This window comes from Ambystoma mexicanum, chromosome 10 (genome assembly GCF_040938575.1).
Source record: "Ambystoma mexicanum isolate Mex_15411 chromosome 10, UKY_AmexF1_1, whole genome shotgun sequence".
NCBI lineage: Eukaryota > Metazoa > Chordata > Amphibia > Caudata > Ambystomatidae > Ambystoma > Ambystoma mexicanum.
Window position 1 is genome coordinate 1,679,372,354 of NC_090932.1, and position 21,783 is coordinate 1,679,394,136.

Consider the following 21,783-nt stretch of genomic DNA (forward strand, 5'->3'; position numbering starts at 1 on the left):
GGCAGAGACTCAGCCCTTGCACCTCTCAGTTCAGGCAGAGCCTCAGCCTCTGCACCTCTCCGTTCAGGCAGAGCCTCAGCTCTTGCACCTCTCAGTTCAGGCAGAGCCTCAGCCTCTGCACCTCTCCATTCAGGCAGAGCCTCAGCCCTTGCACCTCTCAGTTCAGGCAGAGCCTCAGCCTTGCCCCTCTCAGTTCAGGCACAGCCTCAGCCTCTGCACCTCTCCGTTCAGGCAGAGCCTCAGCTCTTGCACCTCTCAGTTCAGGCAGAGCCTCAGCCTTGCCCCTCTCCATTCAGGCAGAGCCTCAGCCTCTGCACCTCTCCGTTCAGGCAGAGTTTCAGCTCTTGCACCTCTAAGTTCAGGGAGAGCCTGAGCCCTTGCCCCTCTCAGTTCAGGCAGAGCCTCAGCCTCGCACCTCTCAGTTCAGGCAGAGCCTGAGCCCTTGCCCCACTCAGTTCAGGCAGAGCCTCAGCTCTTGCACCTCTCAGTTCAGGCAGAGCCTCAGCCTCTGCACCTCTCAGTTCAGGCAGAGCCTCAGCCCTTGCCCCTCTCCGTTCAGGCAGAGCCTCAGCCCTTGCACCTGTCAGTTCAGGCAGAGCCTCAGCCCTTGCACATGTCAGTTCAGGCAGAGCCTCAACCCCTGCACCTGTCAGATCAGGTGGGGCCTCAGCTCTTGCACCCGTCAGCTCAGGTAGGATTTCACCTGTCAGTTCAGGCAGAGCCTCAGCCTCTGCACCTCTCAGTTCAGGCAGAGCCTCAGCCCTTGCCCCTCTCCGTTCAGGCAGAGACTCAGCCCTTGCACCTGTCAGTTCAGGCAGAGCCTCAGTCCTTGCACCTGTCAGTTCAGGCAGAGCCTCAACCCCTGCACCTGTCAGATCATGGAGGACCTCAGCCCTTGCACCTCTCATTTCAGGCAGAGCCTCAGCCTTGCCCCTCTCAGTTCAGGCACAGCCTCAGCCTCTGCACCTCTCCGTTCAGGCAGAGCCTCAGCTCTTGCACCTCTCAGTTCAGGCAGAACCTCAGCCTCTGCACCTCTCCATTCAGGCAGAGCCTCAGCTCTTGCACCTCTCAGTTCAGGCAGAGCCTCAGCCCTTGCCCCTCTCATTTCAGGCAGAGCCTCAGCCCTTGCCCCTCTCAGTTCAGGCAGAACCTCAGCCTCTGCACCTCTCCGTTCAGGCAGAGCCTCAGCTCTTGCACCTCTCAGTTCAGGCAGAGCCTCAGCCCTTGCACCTCTCAGTTCAGGCAGAGCCTCAGCCCTTGCACCTCTCAGTTCAGGCAGAGCCTCAGCCTTGCCCCTCTCAGTTCAGGCAGAGCCTCAGCCTCTGCACCTCTCCGTTCAGGCAGAGCCTCAGCCCTTGCCCCTCTCCGTTCAGGCAGAGCCTCAGCCCTTGCACCTGTCAGTACAGGCAGAGCCTCAGCCCTTGCACCTGTCAGTTCAGGCAGAGCCTCAACCCCTGCACCTGTCAGTTCAGGCAGAGCCTCAACCCCTGCACCCCTCAGTTCAGGCAGAGCCTCAGCCCTTGCCCCTCTCCGTTCAGGCAGAGCCTGAACCCCTGCACCTGTCAGTTCAGGCAGAGCCTCAGCCCTTGCACCTGTCAGTTCAGGCAGAGCCTCACCCTTGCACCTGTCAGTTCAGGCAGAGCCTCAGCCCTTGCACCGTTCAGTTCAGACAGAGCCTCAGCCTCTGCACCTCTCCGTTCAGGCAGAGCCTCAGCCTCTGCACCTCTCCGTTCAGGCAGAGCCTCAGCTCTTGCACCTCTCAGTTCAGGCAGAGCCTCAGCCCTTGCCCCTCTCAGTTCAGGCAGAGCCTCAGCCCTTGCACCTGTCAGTTCAGGCAGAGCATTAGCCCTTGCACCTGTCAGTTCAGGCAGAGCCTCAACCCTTGCCCCTCTCAGTTCATGCAGAGCCTCAGCCCTTGCACCTGTCAGTTCAGGCAGAGCCTCAGCCCTTGCACCTGTCAGTTCAGGCAGAGCCTCAACCCTTGCCCCTCTCAGTTCATGCAGAGCCTCAGCCTCTGCACCTCTCAGTTCAGGCAGAGCCTCAGCCTCTGCACCTCTCCGTTCAGGCAGAGCCTCAGCCTCTGCACCTCTCCGTTCAGGCAGAGCCTCAGCCCTTGCCCCTCTCAGTTTAGGCAGACCCTCAGCCTCTGCACCTCTCCTTTCAGGCAGAGCCTCAGCTCCTGCACCTCTCTGTTCAGGCAGAGCCTCAGCCCTTGCACCTGTCAGTTCAGGCAGAGCCTCAGCCCTTGCACCTGTCAGTTCAGGCAGAGCCTCAGCCCTTGCACCTGTCAGTTCAGGCAGAGCCTCAACCCTTGCCCCTCTCAGTTCATGCAGAGCCTCAGCCCTTGCACCTGTCAGTTCAGGCAGAGCCTCAGCCCTTGCACCTGTCAGTTCAGGCAGAGCCTCAACCCTTGCCCCTCTCAGTTCATGCAGAGCCTCAGCCTCTGCCCCTCTCAGTTCAGGCAGAGCCTCAGCCTCTGCACCTCTCCGTTCAGGCAGAGCCTCAGCCTCTGCACCTCTCCGTTCAGGCAGAGCCTCAGACCTTGCCCCTCTCAGTTTAGGCAGACCCTCAGCCTCTGCACCTCTCCGTTCAGGCAGAGCCTCAGCTCCTGCACCTCTCTGTTCAGGCAGAGCCTCAGCCCTTGCACCTGTCAGTTCAGGCAGAGCCTCAGCCCTTGCACCTGTCAGTTCAGGCAGAGCCTCAGCCCTTGCACCTGTCAGTTCAGGCAGAGCCTCAACCCTTGCCCCTCTCAGTTCATGCAGAGCCTCAGCCCTTGCACCTGTCAGTTCAGGCAGAGCCTCAGCCCTTGCACCTGTCAGTTCAGGCAGAGCCTCAACCCTTGCCCCTCTCAGTTCATGCAGAGCCTCAGCCTCTGCACCTCTCAGTTCAGGCAGAGCCTCAGCCTCTGCACCTCTCCGTTCAGGCAGAGCCTCAGCTCCTGCACCTCTCCGTTCAGGCAGAGCCTCAGCCCTTGCCGCTCTCAGTTCAGGCAGGGCCTCTGCCCTTGCACCTGTCGGTTCAGGCAGAGCCTCAGCCTTGCCATCTCAGTTCAGGCAGAGCCTCAGCATTGCCGCTCTCAGTTCAGGCAGAGCCTCAGCACCTCTCCGTTCAGGCAGAGCCTCAGCTCTTGCACCTCTCAGTTCAGGCAGAGCCTCAGCCTTGCCCCTCTCAGTTCAGGCAGAGCCTCAGCCTCTGCACCGCTCCGTTCAGGCAAAGCCTCAGCTCTTGCACATCTCAGTTCAGGCAGAGCTTCAGCCCTTGCCCCTCTCAGTTCAGGCAGAGCCTCAGCCTCTGCACCTCTCAGTTCAGGCAGAGCCTCAGCTCTTGCACCTCTCAGTTCAGGCAGAGCCTCAGCTCTTGCACCTCTCAGTTCAGGCAGAGCCTCAGCCCTTGCCCCTCTCAGTTCAGGCAGAGCCTCAGCCTCTGCACTTCTCAGTTCAGGCAGAGCCTCAGCCTCTGCACCTCTCCGTTCAGGCAGAGCCTCAGCTCTTGCACCTCTCAGTTCAGGCAGAGCCTCGGCCCTTGCACCTGTCGGTTCAGGCAGAGCCTCAGTCCTTGCCCCTCTCAGTTCAGGCAGAGCCTCAGCCTCTGCACCTCTCTGTTCAGGCAGAGCCTCAGCTCTTGCACCTCTCAGTTCAGGCAGAGCCTCAGCCCTTGCCCCTCTCAGTTCAGGCAGAGCCTCAGCCTCTGCACCTCTCAGTTCAGGCAGAGCCTCAGCTCTTGCACCTCTCAGTTCAGGCAGAGCCTCAGCCTTGCCCCTCTCAGTTCAGGCAGAGCCTCAGCCTCTGCACCACTCCGTTCAGGCAGAGCCTCAGCTCCTGTACCTCCCTGTTCAGGCAGAGCCTCAGCTCCTGCACCTCTCAGTTCAGGCAGAGCCTCAGTCCTTGGCCCTCTCAGTTCAGGCAGGGCCTCTGCCCTTGCACCTGTCGGTTCAGGCAGAGCCTCAGCCTTGCCCCTCTCAGTTCAGGAAGAGCCTCAGTCCTTGCCCCTCTCATTTCAGGCAGAGCCTCAGTCCTTGCCCCTCTCAGTTCAGACGGAGCCTCAGTCCTTGCCCCTCTCAGTTCAGGCAGAGCCTCAGCACCTCTCAGTTCAGGCAGAGCCTCAGCTCTTGCACCTCTCATTTCAGGCAGAGCCTCAGCTCTTGCACCTCTCATTTCAGGCAGAGCCTCAGCCTCTGCACCTCTCCGTTCAGGCAGAGCCTCAGCATTTGCACCTCTCAGTTCAGGCAGAGCCTCAGCCTTGCCCCTCTCAGTTCAGGCAGAGCCTCAGCCTCTGCACCTCTCTGTTCAGGCAGAGCCTCAGCTCTTGCACCTCTCTGTTCAGGCAGAGCCTCAGCCTTGCCCCTCTCAGTTCAGGCAGACCCTCAGCCTCTGCACCTCTCCATTCAGGCAGAGCCTCAGCATTTGCACCTCTCATTTCAGGCAGAGCCTCAGCCTTGCCCCTCTCAGTTCAGGCAGAGCCTCAGCCTCTGCACCTCTCTGTTCAGGCAGAGCCTCAGCTCTTGCACCTCTCTGTTCAGGCAGAGCCTCAGCCTTGCCCCTCTCAGTTCAGGCAGACCCTCAGCCTCTGCACCTCTCCGTTCAGGCAGAGCCTCAGCATTTGCACCTCTCAGTTCAGACAGAGCCTCAGCCTTGCCCCTCTCAGTTCAGGCAGAGCCTCAGCCTCTGCACCTCTCAGTTCAGGCAGAGCCTCATCTCTTGCACCTCTCAGTTCAGGCAGAGCCTCAGCTCTTGCACCTCTCAGTTCAGGCAGAGCCTCAGCCCTTGCCCCTCTCAGTTCAGGCAGAGCCTCAGCCTCTGCACTTCTCAGTTCAGGCAGAGCCTCAGCCTCTGCACCTCTCCGTTCAGGCAGAGCCTCAGCTCTTGCACCTCTCAGTTCAGGCAGAGCCTCGGCCCTTGCACCTGTCGGTTCAGGCAGAGCCTCAGTCCTTGCCCCTCTCAGTTCAGGCAGAGCCTCAGCCTCTGCACCTCTCTGTTCAGGCAGAGCCTCAGCTCTTGCACCTCTCAGTTCAGGCAGAGCCTCAGCCCTTGCCCATCTCAGTTCAGGCAGAGCCTCAGCGTCTGCACCTCTCAGTTCAGGCAGAGCCTCAGCTCTTGCACCTCTCAGTTCAGGCAGAGCCTCAGCCTTGCCCCTCTCAGTTCAGGCAGAGCCTCAGCATCTGCACCTCTCAGTTCAGGCAGAGCCTCAGCTCCTGTACCTCCCCGTTCAGGCAGAGCCTCAGGTCCTGCACCTCTCAGTTCAGGCAGAGCCTCAGCCCTTGCCCCTCTCAGTTCAGGCAGGGCCTCTGCCCTTGCACCTGTCGGTTCAGGCAGAGCCTCAGCCTTGCCCCTCTCAGTTCAGGAAGAGCCTCAGTCCTTGCCCCTCTCATTTCAGGCAGAGCCTCAGTCCTTGCCCCTCTCAGTTCAGGCAGAGCCTCAGTCCTTGCCCCTCTCAGTTCAGGCAGAGCCTCAGCACCTCTCAGTTCAGGCAGAGCCTCAGCTCTTGCACCTCTCATTTCAGGCAGAGCCTCAGCTCTTGCACCTCTCATTTCAGGCAGAGCCTCAGCCTCTGCACCTCTTAGTTCAGGCAGAGCCTCAGCCCTTGCCCCTCTCCGTTCAGGCAGAGCCTCAGCCCTTGCACCTGTCAGTTCAGGCAGAGCCTCAGCCCTTGCACATGTCAGTTCAGGCAGAGCCTCAACCCCTGCACCTGTCAGATCAGGTGGGGCCTCAGCTCTTGCACCCGTCAGCTCAGGTAGGATTTCACCTGTCAGTTCAGGCAGAGCCTCAGCCTCTGCACCTCTCAGTTCAGGCAGAGCCTCAGCCCTTGCCCCTCTCCGTTCAGGCAGAGACTCAGCCCTTGCACCTCTCAGTTCAGGCAGAGCCTCAGCCTCTGCACCTCTCCGTTCAGGCAGAGCCTCAGCTCTTGCACCTCTCAGTTCAGGCAGAGCCTCAGCCTCTGCACCTCTCCATTCAGGCAGAGCCTCAGCCCTTGCACCTCTCAGTTCAGGCAGAGCCTCAGCCTTGCCCCTCTCAGTTCAGGCACAGCCTCAGCCTCTGCACCTCTCCGTTCAGGCAGAGCCTCAGCTCTTGCACCTCTCAGTTCAGGCAGAGCCTCAGCCTTGCCCCTCTCCATTCAGGCAGAGCCTCAGCCTCTGCACCTCTCCGTTCAGGCAGAGCTTCAGCTCTTGCACCTCTAAGTTCAGGGAGAGCCTGAGCCCTTGCCCCTCTCAGTTCAGGCAGAGCCTCAGCCTCGCACCTCTCAGTTCAGGCAGAGCCTGAGCCCTTGCCCCTCTCAGTTCAGGCAGAGCCTCAGCTCTTGCACCTCTCAGTTCAGGCAGAGCCTCAGCCTCTGCACCTCTCAGTTCAGGCAGAGCCTCAGCCCTTGCCCCTCTCCGTTCAGGCAGAGCCTCAGCCCTTGCACCTGTCAGTTCAGGCAGAGCCTCAGCCCTTGCACATGTCAGTTCAGGCAGAGCCTCAACCCCTGCACCTGTCAGATCAGGTGGGGCCTCAGCTCTTGCACCCGTCAGCTCAGGTAGGATTTCACCTGTCAGTTCAGGCAGAGCCTCAGCCTCTGCACCTCTCAGTTCAGGCAGAGCCTCAGCCCTTGCCCCTCTCCGTTCAGGCAGAGACTCAGCCCTTGCACCTGTCAGTTCAGGCAGAGCCTCAGTCCTTGCACCTGTCAGTTCAGGCAGAGCCTCAACCCCTGCACCTGTCAGATCATGGAGGACCTCAGCCCTTGCACCTCTCATTTCAGGCAGAGCCTCAGCCTTGCCCCTCTCAGTTCAGGCACAGCCTCAGCCTCTGCACCTCTCCGTTCAGGCAGAGCCTCAGCTCTTGCACCTCTCAGTTCAGGCAGAACCTCAGCCTCTGCACCTCTCCATTCAGGCAGAGCCTCAGCTCTTGCACCTCTCAGTTCAGGCAGAGCCTCAGCCCTTGCCCCTCTCATTTCAGGCAGAGCCTCAGCCCTTGCCCCTCTCAGTTCAGGCAGAACCTCAGCCTCTGCACCTCTCCGTTCAGGCAGAGCCTCAGCTCTTGCACCTCTCAGTTCAGGCAGAGCCTCAGCCCTTGCACCTCTCAGTTCAGGCAGAGCCTCAGCCCTTGCACCTCTCAGTTCAGGCAGAGCCTCAGCCTTGCCCCTCTCAGTTCAGGCAGAGCCTCAGCCTCTGCACCTCTCCGTTCAGGCAGAGCCTCAGCCCTTGCCCCTCTCCGTTCAGGCAGAGCCTCAGCCCTTGCACCTGTCAGTACAGGCAGAGCCTCAGCCCTTGCACCTGTCAGTTCAGGCAGAGCCTCAACCCCTGCACCTGTCAGTTCAGGCAGAGCCTCAACCCCTGCACCCCTCAGTTCAGGCAGAGCCTCAGCCCTTGCCCCTCTCCGTTCAGGCAGAGCCTGAACCCCTGCACCTGTCAGTTCAGGCAGAGCCTCAGCCCTTGCACCTGTCAGTTCAGGCAGAGCCTCAGCCCTTGCACCTGTCAGTTCAGGCAGAGCCTCAACCCCTGCACCTGTCAGTTCAGGCAGAGCCTCAGCCCTTGCACCTGTCAGTTCAGGCAGAGCCTCAGCCCTTGCACCTGTCAGTTCAGGCAGAGCCTCAACCCTTGCCCCTCTCAGTTCATGCAGAGCCTCAGCCCTTGCACCTGTCAGTTCAGGCAGAGCCTCAGCCCTTGCACCTGTCAGTTCAGGCAGAGCCTCAACCCTTGCCCCTCTCAGTTCATGCAGAGCCTCAGCCTCTGCACCTCTCAGTTCAGGCAGAGCCTCAGCCTCTGCACCTCTCCGTTCAGGCAGAGCCTCAGCCTCTGCACCTCTCCGTTCAGGCAGAGCCTCAGACCTTGCCCCTCTCAGTTTAGGCAGACCCTCAGCCTCTGCACCTCTCCGTACAGGCAGAGCCTCAGCTCCTGCACCTCTCTGTTCAGGCAGAGCCTCAGCCCTTGCACCTGTCAGTTCAGGCAGAGCCTCAGCCTCTGCACCTCTCAGTTCAGGCAGAGCCTCAGCCCTTGCCCCTCTCCGTTCAGGCAGAGCCTCAGCCCTTGCACCTGTCAGTTCAGGCAGAGCCTCAGCCCTTGCACCTGTCAGTTCAGGCAGAGCCTCAACCCCTGCACCTGTCAGTTCAGGCAGAGTCTCAACCCCTGCACCCCTCAGTTCAGGCAGAGCCTCAGCCCTTGCCCCTCTCCGTTCAGGCAGAGCCTGAACCCCTGCACCTGTCAGTTCAGGCAGAGCCTCAGCCCTTGCACCTGTCAGTTCAGGCAGAGCCTCAGCCCTTGCACCTGTCAGTTCAGGCAGAGCCTCAACCCCTGCACCTGTCAGTTCAGGCAGAGCCTCAGCCCTTGCACGTGTCAGTTCAGGCAGAGCCTCAGCCCTTGCACCTGTCAGTTCAGGCAGAGCCTCAACCCTTGCCCCTCTCAGTTCATGCAGAGCCTCAGCCCTTGCACCTGTCAGTTCAGGCAGAGCCTCAGCCCTTGCACCTGTCAGTTCAGGCAGAGCCTCAACCCTTGCCCCTCTCAGTTCATGCAGAGCCTCAGCCTCTGCACCTCTCAGTTCAGGCAGAGCCTCAGCCTCTGCACCTCTCCGTTCAGGCAGAGCCTCAGCCTCTGCACCTCTCCGTTCAGGCAGAGCCTCAGACCTTGCCCCTCTCAGTTTAGGCAGACCCTCAGCCTCTGCACCTCTCCGTACAGGCAGAGCCTCAGCTCCTGCACCTCTCTGTTCAGGCAGAGCCTCAGCCCTTGCACCTGTCAGTTCAGGCAGAGCCTCAGCCCTTGCACCTGTCAGTTCAGGCAGAGCCTCAGCCCTTGCACCTGTCAGTTCAGGCAGAGCCTCAACCCTTGCCCCTCTCAGTTCATGCAGAGCCTCAGCCCTTGCACCTGTCAGTTCAGGCAGAGCCTCAGCCCTTGCACCTGTCAGTTCAGGCAGAGCCTCAACCCTTGCCCCTCTCAGTTCATGCAGAGCCTCAGCCTCTGCACCTCTCAGTTCAGGCAGAGCCTCAGCCTCTGCACCTCTCCGTTCAGGCAGAGCCTCAGCTCCTGCACCTCTCCGTTCAGGCAGAGCCTCAGCCCTTGCCGCTCTCAGTTCAGGCAGGGCCTCTGCCCTTGCACCTGTCGGTTCAGGCAGAGCCTCAGCCTTGCCATCTCAGTTCAGGCAGAGCCTCAGTCCTTGCCCCTCTCAGTTCAGGCAGAGCCTCAGCACCTCTCCGTTCAGGCAGAGACTCAGCTCTTGCACCTCTCATTTCAGGCAGAGCCTCAGCATTGCCGCTCTCAGTTCAGGCAGAGCCTCAGCACCTCTCCGTTCAGGCAGAGCCTCAGCTCTTGCACCTCTCAGTTCAGGCAGAGCCTCAGCCTTGCCCCTCTCAGTTCAGGCAGAGCCTCAGCCTCTGCACCGCTCCGTTCAGGCAAAGCCTCAGCTCTTGCACATCTCAGTTCAGGCAGAGCCTCAGCCCTTGCCCCTCTCAGTTCAGGCAGAGCCTCAGCCTCTGCACCTCTCAGTTCAGGCAGAGCCTCAGCTCTTGCACCTCTCAGTTCAGGCAGAGCCTCAGCTCTTGCACCTCTCAGTTCAGGCAGAGCCTCAGCCCTTGCCCCTCTCAGTTCAGGCAGAGCCTCAGCCTCTGCACTTCTCAGTTCAGGCAGAGCCTCAGCCTCTGCACCTCTCCGTTCAGGCAGAGCCTCAGCTCTTGCACCTCTCAGTTCAGGCAGAGCCTCGGCCCTTGCACCTGTCGGTTCAGGCAGAGCCTCAGTCCTTGCCCCTCTCAGTTCAGGCAGAGCCTCAGCCTCTGCACCTCTCTGTTCAGGCAGAGCCTCAGCTCTTGCACCTCTCAGTTCAGGCAGAGCCTCAGCCCTTGCCCCTCTCAGTTCAGGCAGAGCCTCAGCCTCTGCACCTCTCAGTTCACGCAGAGCCTCAGCTCTTGCACCTCTCAGTTCAGGCAGAGCCTCAGCCTTGCCCCTCTCAGTTCAGGCAGAGCCTCAGCCTCTGCACCACTCCGTTCAGGCAGAGCCTCAGCTCCTGTACCTCCCTGTTCAGGCAGAGCCTCAGCTCCTGCACCTCTCAGTTCAGGCAGAGCCTCAGCCCTTGGCCCTCTCAGTTCAGGCAGGGCCTCTGCCCTTGCACCTGTCGGTTCAGGCAGAGCCTCAGCCTTGCCCCTCTCAGTTCAGGAAGAGCCTCAGTCCTTGCCCCTCTCATTTCAGGCAGAGCCTCAGTCCTTGCCCCTCTCAGTTCAGACAGAGCCTCTGTCCTTGCCCCTCTCAGTTCAGGCAGAGCCTCAGCACCTCTCAGTTCAGGCAGAGCCTCAGCTCTTGCACCTCTCATTTCAGGCAGAGCCTCAGCTCTTGCACCTCTCATTTCAGGCAGAGCCTCAGCCTCTGCACCTCTCCGTTCAGGCAGAGCCTCAGCATTTGCACCTCTCAGTTCAGGCAGAGCCTCAGCCTTGCCCCTCTCAGTTCAGGCAGAGCCTCAGCCTCTGCATCTCTCTGTTCAGGCAGAGCCTCAGCTCTTGCACCTCTCTGTTCAGGCAGAGCCTCAGCCTTGCCCCTCTCAGTTCAGGCAGACCCTCAGCCTCTGCACCTCTCCATTCAGGCAGAGCCTCAGCATTTGCACCTCTCATTTCAGGCAGAGCCTCAGCCTTGCCCCTCTCAGTTCAGGCAGAGCCTCAGCCTCTGCACCTCTCTGTTCAGGCAGAGCCTCAGCTCTTGCACCTCTCTGTTCAGGCAGAGCCTCAGCCTTGCCCCTCTCAGTTCAGGCAGACCCTCAGCCTCTGCACCTCTCCGTTCAGGCAGAGCCTCAGCATTTGCACCTCTCAGTTCAGACAGAGCCTCAGCCTTGCCCCTCTCAGTTCAGGCAGAGCCTCAGCCTCTGCACCTCTCAGTTCAGGCAGAGCCTCAGCTCTTGCACCTCTCAGTTCAGGCAGAGCCTCAGCTCTTGCACCTCTCAGTTCAGGCAGAGCCTCAGCCCTTGCCCCTCTCAGTTCAGGCAGAGCCTCAGCCTCTGCACTTCTCAGTTCAGGCAGAGCCTCAGCCTCTGCACCTCTCCGTTCAGGCAGAGCCTCAGCTCTTGCACCTCTCAGTTCAGGCAGAGCCTCGGCCCTTGCACCTGTCGGTTCAGGCAGAGCCTCAGTCCTTGCCCCTCTCAGTTCAGGCAGAGCCTCAGCCTCTGCACCTCTCTGTTCAGGCAGAGCCTCAGCTCTTGCACCTCTCAGTTCAGGCAGAGCCTCAGCCCTTGCCCATCTCAGTTCAGGCAGAGCCTCAGCGTCTGCACCTCTCAGTTCAGGCAGAGCCTCAGCTCTTGCACCTCTCAGTTCAGGCAGAGCCTCAGCCTTGCTCCTCTCAGTTCAGGCAGAGCCTCAGCCTCTGCACCTCTCCGTTCAGGCAGAGCCTCAGCTCCTGTACCTCCCCGTTCAGGCAGAGCCTCAGCTCCTGCACCTCTCAGTTCAGGCAGAGCCTCAGCCCTTGCCCCTCTCAGTTCAGGCAGGGCCTCTGCCCTTGCACCTGTCGGTTCAGGCAGAGCCTCAGCCTTGCCCCTCTCAGTTCAGGAAGAGCCTCAGTCCTTGCCCCTCTCATTTCAGGCAGAGCCTCAGTCCTTGCCCCTCTCAGTTCAGGCAGAGCCTCATTCCTTGCCCCTCTCAGTTCAGGCAGAGCCTCAGCACCTCTCAGTTCAGGCAGAGCCTCAGCTCTTGCACCTCTCATTTCAGGCAGAGCCTCAGCTCTTGCACCTCTCATTTCAGGCAGAGCCTCAGCCTCTGCACCTCTCCGTTCAGGCAGAGCCTCAGCATTTGCACCTCTCAGTTCAGGCAGAGCCTCAGCCTTGCCCCTCTCAGTTCAGGCAGAGCCTCAGCCTCTGAACCTCTCTGTTCAGGCAGAGCCTCAGCTCTTGCACCTCTCTGTTCAGGCAGAGCCTCAGCCTTGCCCCTCTCAGTTCAGGCAGACCCTCAGCCTCTGCACCTCTCCATTCAGGCAGAGCCTCAGCTCTTGCAGCTGTCAGATCAGGGAGGACCTCAGCCCTTGCACCTGTCAGTTCAGGCAGAGCCTCAGCCCTTGCACCTGTCAGTTCAGGCAGAGCCTCAGCCCTTGCACCTATCAGTTCAGGCAGAGCCTCAACCCCTGCACCTGTCAGATCAGGGAGGACCTCAGCCCTTGCACCTGTCAGTTCAGGCAGAGCCTCAACCCTGGCACCTGTCCGTTCAGGCATATCCCCAGCCCTTGCCCCTCTCAGTTCATGCAGAGCCTCAGCCGTTGCACCTGTCAGCTCAGGCAGAGCCTCAGCCCTTGCACCTTTCAGTTCAGGCAGAGCCCCAGCCCTTGCACCTGTCAGATCAGGGAGGACCTCAGCCCTTGCACCTTTCAGTTCAGGCAGAGCCCCAGCCCTTGCACCTGTCAGATCAGGGAGGACCTCAGCCCTTGCCCCTCTCAGTTCAGGCAGAGCCTCAGCCTTGCCAGTTCAGGCAGAGCCTCAGCCTTGCCCCTCTCCGTTCAGGCAGAGCCTCAGCCTCTGCACCTCTCCGTTCAGGCAGAGCCTCAGCCTCTGCACCTCTCCGTTCAGGCAGAGCCTCAGTTCTTGCACCTCTCAGTTCAGGCAGAGCCTCAGCCTTGCCCCTCTCAGTTCAGGCAGAGCCTCAGCCTCTGCACCTCTCAGTTTAGGCAGAGCCTGAGCCCTTGCCCCTCTCAGTTCAGGCAGAGCCTCAGCTCTTGCACCTCTCAGTCCAGGCAGAGCCTCAGCTCTTGCACCTCTCCGTTCAGGCAGAGCCTCAGCCCTTGCACCTGTCAGTTCAGGCAGAGCCTCAGCCCTTGCACCTGTCAGTTCAGGCAGAGCCTCAGCCCTTGCCCCTCTCCGTTCAGGCAGAGCCTCAGCCATTGCACCTCTCCGTTCAGGCAGAGCCTCAGCCATTGCACCTGTCAGTTCAGGCAGAGCCTCAGCACCTCTCCGTTCAGGCAGAGCCTCAGCCTCTGCACCTCTCCGTTCAGGCAGAGCCTCAGCTCTTGCACCTCTCAGTTCAGGCAGAGCCTCAGCCCTTGCCCCTCTCAGTTCAGGCGGAGCCTCAGCCTTGCCCCTTTCAGTTCAGGCAGAGCCTCAGCCTCTGCACCTCTCCGTTAAGGCAGAGCCTCAGCCTCTGCACCTCTCTGTTCAGGCAGAGCCTCAGCCTCAGCACCTCTCCGTTCAGGCAGAGCCTCAACCCCTGCACCTGTCAGATCAGGGAGGACCTCAGCCCTTGCACCTGTCAGTTCAGGCAGAGCCTCAGCCCTTGCCCCTCTCCGTTCAGGCAGAGCCTCAGCCATTGCACCTGTCAGTTCAGGCAGAGCCTCAGCACCTCTCCGTTCAGGCAGAGCCTCAGCCTCTGCACCTCTCCGTTCAGGCAGAGCCTCAGCTCTTGCACCTCTCAGTTCAGGCAGAGCCTCAGCCCTTGCCCCTCTCAGTTCAGGCGGAGCCTCAGCCTTGCCCCTCTCAGTTCAGGCAGAGCCTCAACCCCTGCACCTGTCAGATCAGGGAGGACCTCAGCCCTTGCACCTGTCAGTTCAGGCAGAGCCTCAACCCCGGCACCTGTCCGTTCAGGCAGAGCCCCAGCCCTTGCCCCTCTCAGTTCATGCAGAGCCTCAGCCGTTGCACCTGTCGGCTCAGGCAGAGCCTCAGCCCTTGCACCTTTCAGTTCAGGCAGAGCCTCAGCCCTTGCACCTGTCAGTTCAGGCAGAGCCTCAGCCCTTGCACCTGTCAGCTCAGGCAGAGGTTCAGCCCTTGCACCTGTCAGTTCAGGCAGAGCCCCAGCCCTTGCACCTGTCAGCTCAGGCAGAGGTTCAGCCCTTGCACCTTTCAGTTCAGACAGAGCACCAGCCCTTACACCTGTCAGATCAGGGAGGACCTCAGCCCTTGCACCTGTCAGTTCAGGCAGAGCCCCAGCCCTTGTACCTGTCAGTTCAGGGAGGACCTCAGTCCTTGCACCTGTCAGTTCAGGGAGGACCTCAGCCCTTGCACCTGTCAGCTCAGGGAGGACCTCAGCCCTTGCACCTGTCAGCTCAGGGAGGACCTCAGCCCTTGCACCTGTCAGTTCATGCAGAGCCCCAGCCCTTGCACCTGTCAGTTCAGGCAGAGCCTCAACCCTTGCACCTGTCAGATCAGGGAGGACCTCAGCCCTTGCACCTGTCAGTTCAGGCAGAGCCCCAGCCCTTGCACCTGTCAGTTCAGGCAGAGCCCCAGCCCTTGCACCTGTCAGATCAGGGAGGACCTCAGCCCTTGCACCTGTCAGCTCAGGGAGGACCTCAGCCCTTGCACCTGTCAGTTCAGGCAGAGCCTCAGCCCTTGCACCTGTCAGCTCATGGAGGACCTCAGCCCTTGCACCTGTCAGTTCAGGCAGAGCCCCAGCCCTTGCACCTGTCAGTTCAGGGAGGACCTCAGCCCTTGCACCTGTCAGCTCAGGCAGAGCCCCAGCCCTTGCACCTGTCAGCTCAGGCAGAGGTTCAGCCCTTGCACCTTTCAGTTCAGGCAGAGCCCCAGCCCTTACACCTGTCAGATCAGGGAGGACCTCAGCCCTTGCACCTGTCAGTTCAGGCAGAGCCCCAGCCCTTGCACCTGTCAGTTCAGGGAGGACCTCAGCCCTTGCACCTGTCAGTTCAGGGAGGACCTCAGCCCTTGCACCTGTCAGCTCAGGGAGGACCTCAGCCCTTGCACCTGTCAGCTCAGGGAGGACCTCAGCCCTTGCACCTGTCAGTTCAGGCAGAGCCTCAGCCCTTGCACCTGTCAGTTCAGGGAGGACCTCAGCCCTTGCACCTGTCGGTTCAGGGAGGACCTCAGCCCTTGCACCTGTCAGTTCAGGGAGGACCTCAGCCCTTGCACCTGTCAGCTCAGGGAGGACCTCAGCCCTTGCACCTGTCAGCTCAGGGAGGACCTCAGCCCTTGCACCTGTCAGCTCAGGGAGGACCTCAGCCCTTGCACCTGTCGGCTCAGGGAGGACCTCAGCCCTTGCACCTGTCAGCTCAGGGAGGACCTCAGCCCTTGCACCTGTCAGCTCAGGGAGGAGACCATAGTTTGACCCCTAAAGAGCACTAGCAAGGGCCTGTGGGCTGTAATCTCCAGGTTATAATAATGCCCCTGGGCAACAGCAGCAGGAATCTCGCCGACATGCACCCACATAAAATCCCCAAAGCAAGGGCCAAACGCGAGCATGGTCCGCGGACTACAATCTCCGTGGGGGGGGAGGGCGGAGAGAGGGGGGTAATGAATGTAGTGACTTTACTACAACCCCTCCCCCCCTCCAATGCCCTGGACAAACGAGATCCCAAGTTGTTCGAATCTGAAATCACATGTAAGAACCCTAAATAAACTCAATCCAATCGTACAGGGAGTGTGTACATTGTGAGCAAAGGAAATGTGGAAAAGAAACACAAATAACTTTACAATTCATTTAATTGTAAAAGGAAAAGTGACTCTCCCCGTCGGGGAATTGAACCCCGGTCTCCCGCGTGACAGGCGGGGATACTGACCACTATACTAACGAGGATCGCTGGGGCTCCCAGCGGAAAAGCCCTATATGAAGAGGAGGCGGGTCATGAGCAGCCACGGTGCGCTATCATAGGCTGCCCATAAAGCCTCCCAAAGAGGAGGCGGGGCGTGAGCAGTCACAGTGCGCTATCATAGGCTGCCCATAGAGCCTCCCAAAGAGGAGGCGGGTCATGAGCAGTCACATTGCGCTATTATAGGCTGCCCATAAAGCCTCCCAAAGAGGAGGCGGGGCATGAGCAGTCACAGTGCGCTATTATAGGCTGCCCATAAAGCCTTCCACAGAGGAGGCGGGGCGTGAGCAGTCACAGTGCGCTATTATAGGCTGCCCATAGAGCCTCCCAAAGAGGAGGCGGGGCGTGAGCAGTCACGTCCCTCTCTGATTGGGTGTCAGTCTCCGTCCCTTCACCGGAGGAGGCGGTGCATGAGTCACAACAGCCCTCTCTGATAGGCTGCCAGCCACCGTCCCTCACTCAAGGAGGCGGCTAGGCTGCCAGCCACCGTCCCTCACTCACTCAAGGAGGCGGTGCATGAGCAATAATAGACTTGTCTGATAGGCTGCCACCCAACGAGGAGGCGGGGAGTCAGCTACCACGGGCCTATCTGATAGGCTGCCAGCCATCGCCCGCCCCCTTTCGGGCACCTCAGACAGGTTGCCGAGCAGCGGAGCAGGGGTTCTCTGTGGTGTGTGACTTTGCAGGAGGGGGCGGGGGGCGCACCGGGTCATTGGTACCTGGTGTGCGAGTACCACCCGTGCTGTGTCTTGCTATGCCGCCCTGTCGGGACTCCCATGACGACGTTTGTTATTCTCGTGCCTCAGTTCTTTCGCGCCAGTGGTGTCGTTTTCTATAATTACGAGGGGGTGTGGGTAGGTCAATGGTAGTGTAAATAAATATGTTCTCTCAAAGTTCAAAACGTTCTGCCGAAACCCGGGATCGAACCAGGGACCTTTAGATCTTCAGTCTAACGCTCTCCCAACTGAGCTATTTCGTCTGAGGAGTAGAGTCCGCGGATCTGGATGGAAGATGTGGTAAGTGCACAAGGAACAGGTGAAAGTGTGCACACACCTCTAAATGAAGGAGCATGTAGCCAAGGACAGGGCTACAGCATAGGGGAGCCATGCAAAACCATGCAACTACCTACACATAGGCAGTGTGTATACACAGGAAGCAAGACTAGGGACATTGGCCATATGCACATTATGCACGCAGGAAAACACCTATCCCCAAGGGTAAGATGAGGAGGGGTGGGGAGCTCAGGATCCCTGAACTGGAAGGACAGTCACAGCTGGGAAAACAATACAGAAATAGGCTACACATATATCATGAACAAAACAGGCACATCACATCTTAAAAACAGTATCTCAAGAAGCATCACTAAATAGAGAAAGACAAACCCACATCTGAGTAGTTGGAGGGGCCCTGCTGGTGCATTGAGCAGGTGTGGTGAGCAAAAAACGGACCAAGTATTCCAGAAGTTTCATAGAGAAAAGGAGGAGAGAGATCGGCTGGGACCAAAGGGGCCAAGGAGTTGTTTTTAGCAGAAGGATAACAGTGGCATGCTTGGGGAAGAGGGGATAACCCTGATAAGCAAGGCAGTGTTCACAGCTTTGGCAACAGATGGACAAAGTGAGGCAGAATGCCCTTAATAATACAAAGCAGGAATTGGATGCCCAGGGGCGGCAGACAAGTTTGAACATGGCCGCAGAGACATCAAATGGAGAGACAGTAGACAATGTAGACCAAGAAGTGGCAGGCAAGGATTCTGTAGGAGAATGCGGATTGAATAACTGAACAGAGGAGGAGTTGATTTTGGACCTAATTTAATCCACAAAAAAGAGGGACAAGGAATCTCATGGGTCCTGCGTAAGTGGGACAGGATCAGGTGCAGCTGAGGAAAGACTCCATACAATTGTAAACAACTCTTTGGCGTAGATACAGGAGGTCTCAATAAGTGAGACATTGTGAATCTGTTTGGCACTGAGAATGGTACGATGATACGGCGCAGTGGCCTGCCATAGGGCAAGTTTAGCAGTACCAGTCTGCGCTTCAAAGGGAGCGCCCGAAATTTATCAGTGAAACAACGCTGGGATGGATAGTAAACCAAACTGACAATATATATTATATATGAGAAAAAGTACCCTCTATCATACATTAAAAAGATAATGATGTTGAACAAAAAGAGAATGATATTATTTTCCATATTCTGAACTCGACCCTTTTGTAAGTAGCATTCAAAGTAATGTCAGTTTAAGGAAATCTCATATTGGTTAAAATGGCCTACCAAGCCGCTTATTGTCTGCTATACTGCTAATGTACGAGGGAAATAATGCTGTAATTGGGTGGGGCTTAGGAAGGAGACTACCAAACCTATCCAAGTAGAAAAGGGTGTTCTCTAGGGTTGCGTTTTGGCCACCACCCTCTTTTTTGTTATACATTAATGTCCTGATAAGTAAACTGGTAAATAGGCCCTCTGATTGATAGGGAGAATTCTCATTCTATGTCTAATTTCCCTTACCTATAGAGTCCCCCAGCAGCTTTGCTGGATTTTAAGGTTTTTTTTTTCTCCTGCTAAGAGTGAGACTCTTTTTCCCCACTCTTAGACATTTTTGCTATGTGTGTTCTAGGCTATTTTTGTGTTTAATGTCTATGGGGTTTCTCTCACCTACATAGGAACCATCTTTACTCAGATGTGTTACACAGCACCCTCCGTGCAGTGACACAGGGGTGTCGTAGCGACCCCCAAACATAGACTCCATACCCTGGGACTGACTACTGTCTCCCAGGGCATGTAAAGTCCCCATTGACTTTACTAGTCAATTTTTGTGAACTAAACCAGTACAACCCATCTTACTATGGAGGTACTGGGAAGGGTTAATAGATTTTCCCTTGTGTTCATTTTCGAGAGGGTACCGTACAGTCCCTCTCGCAAAAGTTTCTGGCTGGTGGCAGTGGTTACTACCGTAAATATTCAACCGTGAATATTTTCCTATGGGATTTTCCCATTGTTCGAGGCTACCACATTCTCTGACAGCCTCTAACATACCGCCGGTGTATTTTAATATTAACTTTACTCTGGTAGGTTTTATTTGCCAGAACTTTTATATAACTTCTTTCTCGTGTCTTTCTCTAAACTCCTAACCCAGGTCAGGGATCCTTTGTTCGTCCTTTTGGCGGGCTTCTGCCAAGAAGCCCTCCTTTCGGCGCCACTGAGTCTAGGGTGGATCCATTGTGTGGGAGGGGGAGTTGGACCCCTGGACAGGGTTGCCTCAGCAACCCATGTCACACTCTATCCTGATAGGCTGGAGGGTCTCCCACCAAGATGACCACTCCACTGTGTGAGTGACAGCTAGGCTGTATAAATGGGCTCTTTTTGCATAAAACAGGGTCCTGAGGACTGAAGAGCAAGACGTCGCCACTGGAACTCAGAAGCCGAAGAGGAGAGAAGCTAAAGACATCTGCAATGACTGAACCACCGGTGAAGCCCTGCTGCAGCGTCTCACCACTTTTCTCCACACGACGAGAGAAGATCTTCATCTGCAAGAGCCTTCTTCCCTTGAGCTGGTGGGGCCAACCAGTTTGCCAATCGCCTTCCTGGACCTGCCCTGGTCGAATCACCAGTACCCTTTACTTGGAGACCGGGTAGCCAGGCACCCGTCCACCCAGACCGCGATTTAAAGGAGCGTACCTTTTATTCGTCGGGCAGCACCGCGGCTGGTTTCATCCCTGGGTAGTGCAGTAACACGAACCGTCCTCCACGACGAGAACCTCTCTTCCTCTGCTGGATCCCCCTAACTGCAGGAACTACCAGGAACAACCGCCACCGCAGGAGCCACTTCAGGAGCCACTTCTTCATTTATAAGGTACATTGTTCTGCCAGGCTGCCCTTTCTGCGTGGTAGAGCTAAAGGTGTTTTAAATCCTTTACCTACCTGTTGGGTTGGCCGCCCCTCTCTCTTAACATTGTCTTTCACCTTCTGCATCCACCTTTTCAACCTCGTTAACCAAAGACTTGACTGCAGTACGTTTTGCTCCTGGGCCCTTGCCCTGTACCACTGACTCTGGCACAGGCCTACAGACTCTGGCTACATTTGTTAGAACTGTATTCACTAGATTGCTTCTCAGCTAGAACTGTGTTGGTGCACCTACTTCTTATAAACACCCCTTCCTTCCCACTTTTAAACCTTGTGCCATGTTGCTCAGTTTTCATTTAAGTATTTGCTATACTGATGTACTGCCTTGCCTAAACTGGTTCACAAACCCATGGGAAGTGTTGCTGGGGCCTATAAGAAGATATTTCTATATGACTTGTGTTTTCATTCCCTTGGAAGAAATTGCTAGAGTGCCATTTGTGTTTGGTTTTCACTGTGCCATTTTGCTCAGTTTTCACTCTTGCTCAAACTTGTCTACAATTTAACTAGGGAGTTGTGTATACATCCTTTGACTGAATTTAACTTACTTAAGAACCGTGATAAAGGTGTTTTATTAGTAGTGTACAAAATAAATATATATTCCTTTTTAATACAAAGCTTTGGTCAGTGTTTCCTTCTTCCAAAGTGCTGAAGGCCTATTGTGTAAACCCTGAATACTGCTCATCTCCCTCTTGAGATAAGTCTGACTACTCAGCCACAGCTACCAACTAAATCTTTGTGGTACAGACTGATACCAAAGGGGATTTATTGCTCACACCTGTAGTCCTAATCTTCTGTAGTGCTCCCTAAGGGAACTGCACAGGATTCTGCCTAACACTGATGCCCCGGCTCTGGCTGGAGACAAAATCCCTGTTTTATTGTTGGCGTATGATGCGATTCTAAATTGTCCTCTGGGTGAAAAATGCAACTGCATTTGTTCTCATAGGTTTGTGAGGGGGTAGGGTTACCATTTAACATAGATACATTCATTAATGTCTACCTAATGGCCCTGTCATCGTCCAAGGCCCTCAGGCCAATCTCCTCCTCTTTGATAGGCGCTTCCCTCGCCTCATCAATTTCCTTTCATCTCCTGCTGTCCCCTCCTCTCCCCCCTTGGCTACCTTGCCCTCACTCTCCTCCTCCTCCTCCTCTGCCCCTCCGAGGGCTCTTTCTCCTCCACAGGGCATACCTCCGATCTGTACCCCTCCCCGGAAGGTCTTTAAGGCTGGCAACCTTCTTCATATTGCCACTCTCAACTCTTGCTCTGCCGTCAAACACTCCTCTGACATCTGCCACCTCCTTGAAGAACTAGACCTTGATGTCCTTGGTCTTACTAAGACATGGTTCACGGCCAGCTCAGTCACGAGCTTATACACTCTCCTCCCTGATGGCTACAAGATCCTCTCAGCACCCAGATCCTCCCGGTGGGGGGGGGGGTAGCCTTGATCTTTCCTGAGTGGATTCCTGCCTCTATCATTCCCACTCAGACTTACTTCTCTTTTGAATGCCTTGGCTGTAGGCTTTCTCTCTCGCCTTTCTCTTACTGTGGTTACCATCTACCGGCCTCCTGGTCAAATCACCTCATTTCTCTCTGAGTGGGCAGACCTCTCCTCCTCCCTCCTGGCCTCTACCACTCAACTCCTCCTTTCTTCAGATGTAAAAGGCCCAAGTCAAGCAGGCTGCCTTATATGGTGCAGAGCTCTGGGGCCACTCGAACTGTAGGAAATTGGGGACATTTGAGAATGGTTTAATAAAGAACACCCTAAGACTCCCGTGTGGGACATCCACAATCTTAATCGACGGGGAGATTGCTCTACCTGCCACAGGGGCCATTGTGACCCTAATACCCATTTTACATTGAATAAGATTGTGGAGCAGAGTGGAGCTACATACGTTTATTGACATTTTGGGGGCAGCCAGGAGCTTTGTGTATGAAGTGGTTTTCGTGTGTCAAAAGTTGGCTGCATTTGATAGGTCATAGTGATCTCTGGCAGTGTCCTGCTGACATTGGGGGTAACGCTAAACAAATCATCGAAGCAACCTACCAGCAGAAAATAGATCAGGACTTCTTGAGATCTGTATTCACTTCTGCAATGATAATCTATTTGGAGAATAAGAGCAGCAGGGGATATAAATCATATTTGGATATTATGAGACCTAGTTTGCTGTATACTAAATAAAGGTTCAACATCCTAGCATCCTACCAGTGGCAGCAATACGGAATGCACGGGTTACGACGGAATCAAATAAATGTCTATACTGCCTGCATAGGGTCAAATCACTGGAGCACTTCCTTCTAGCATGCCCCTTCTATCTTTCATATAGAAGGATGCATCTGAGGCCAAGATTTCAATGGTTTGGTAACAGATCATCAAGTCAAGCACTGTTAATTTGAAGAAGGTCTGATGATGCTCCAAATGTCTCTAAGGAAGGCATG

The 21,783-nt window shown here is 56.7% G+C and overlaps 1 non-coding gene across 1 annotated transcript; it reads right to left on the reverse strand.

The window, feature by feature from the left end:
* Positions 1 to 16,357: 16,357 nt before the first annotated feature.
* On the reverse strand, positions 16,358 to 16,430 carry TRNAF-GAA (transfer RNA phenylalanine (anticodon GAA)). Its single transcript has one exon. It is a non-coding gene; the product is annotated as a tRNA-Phe (tRNA).
* Between the last annotated feature and the right edge of the window lie 5,353 nt (positions 16,431 to 21,783).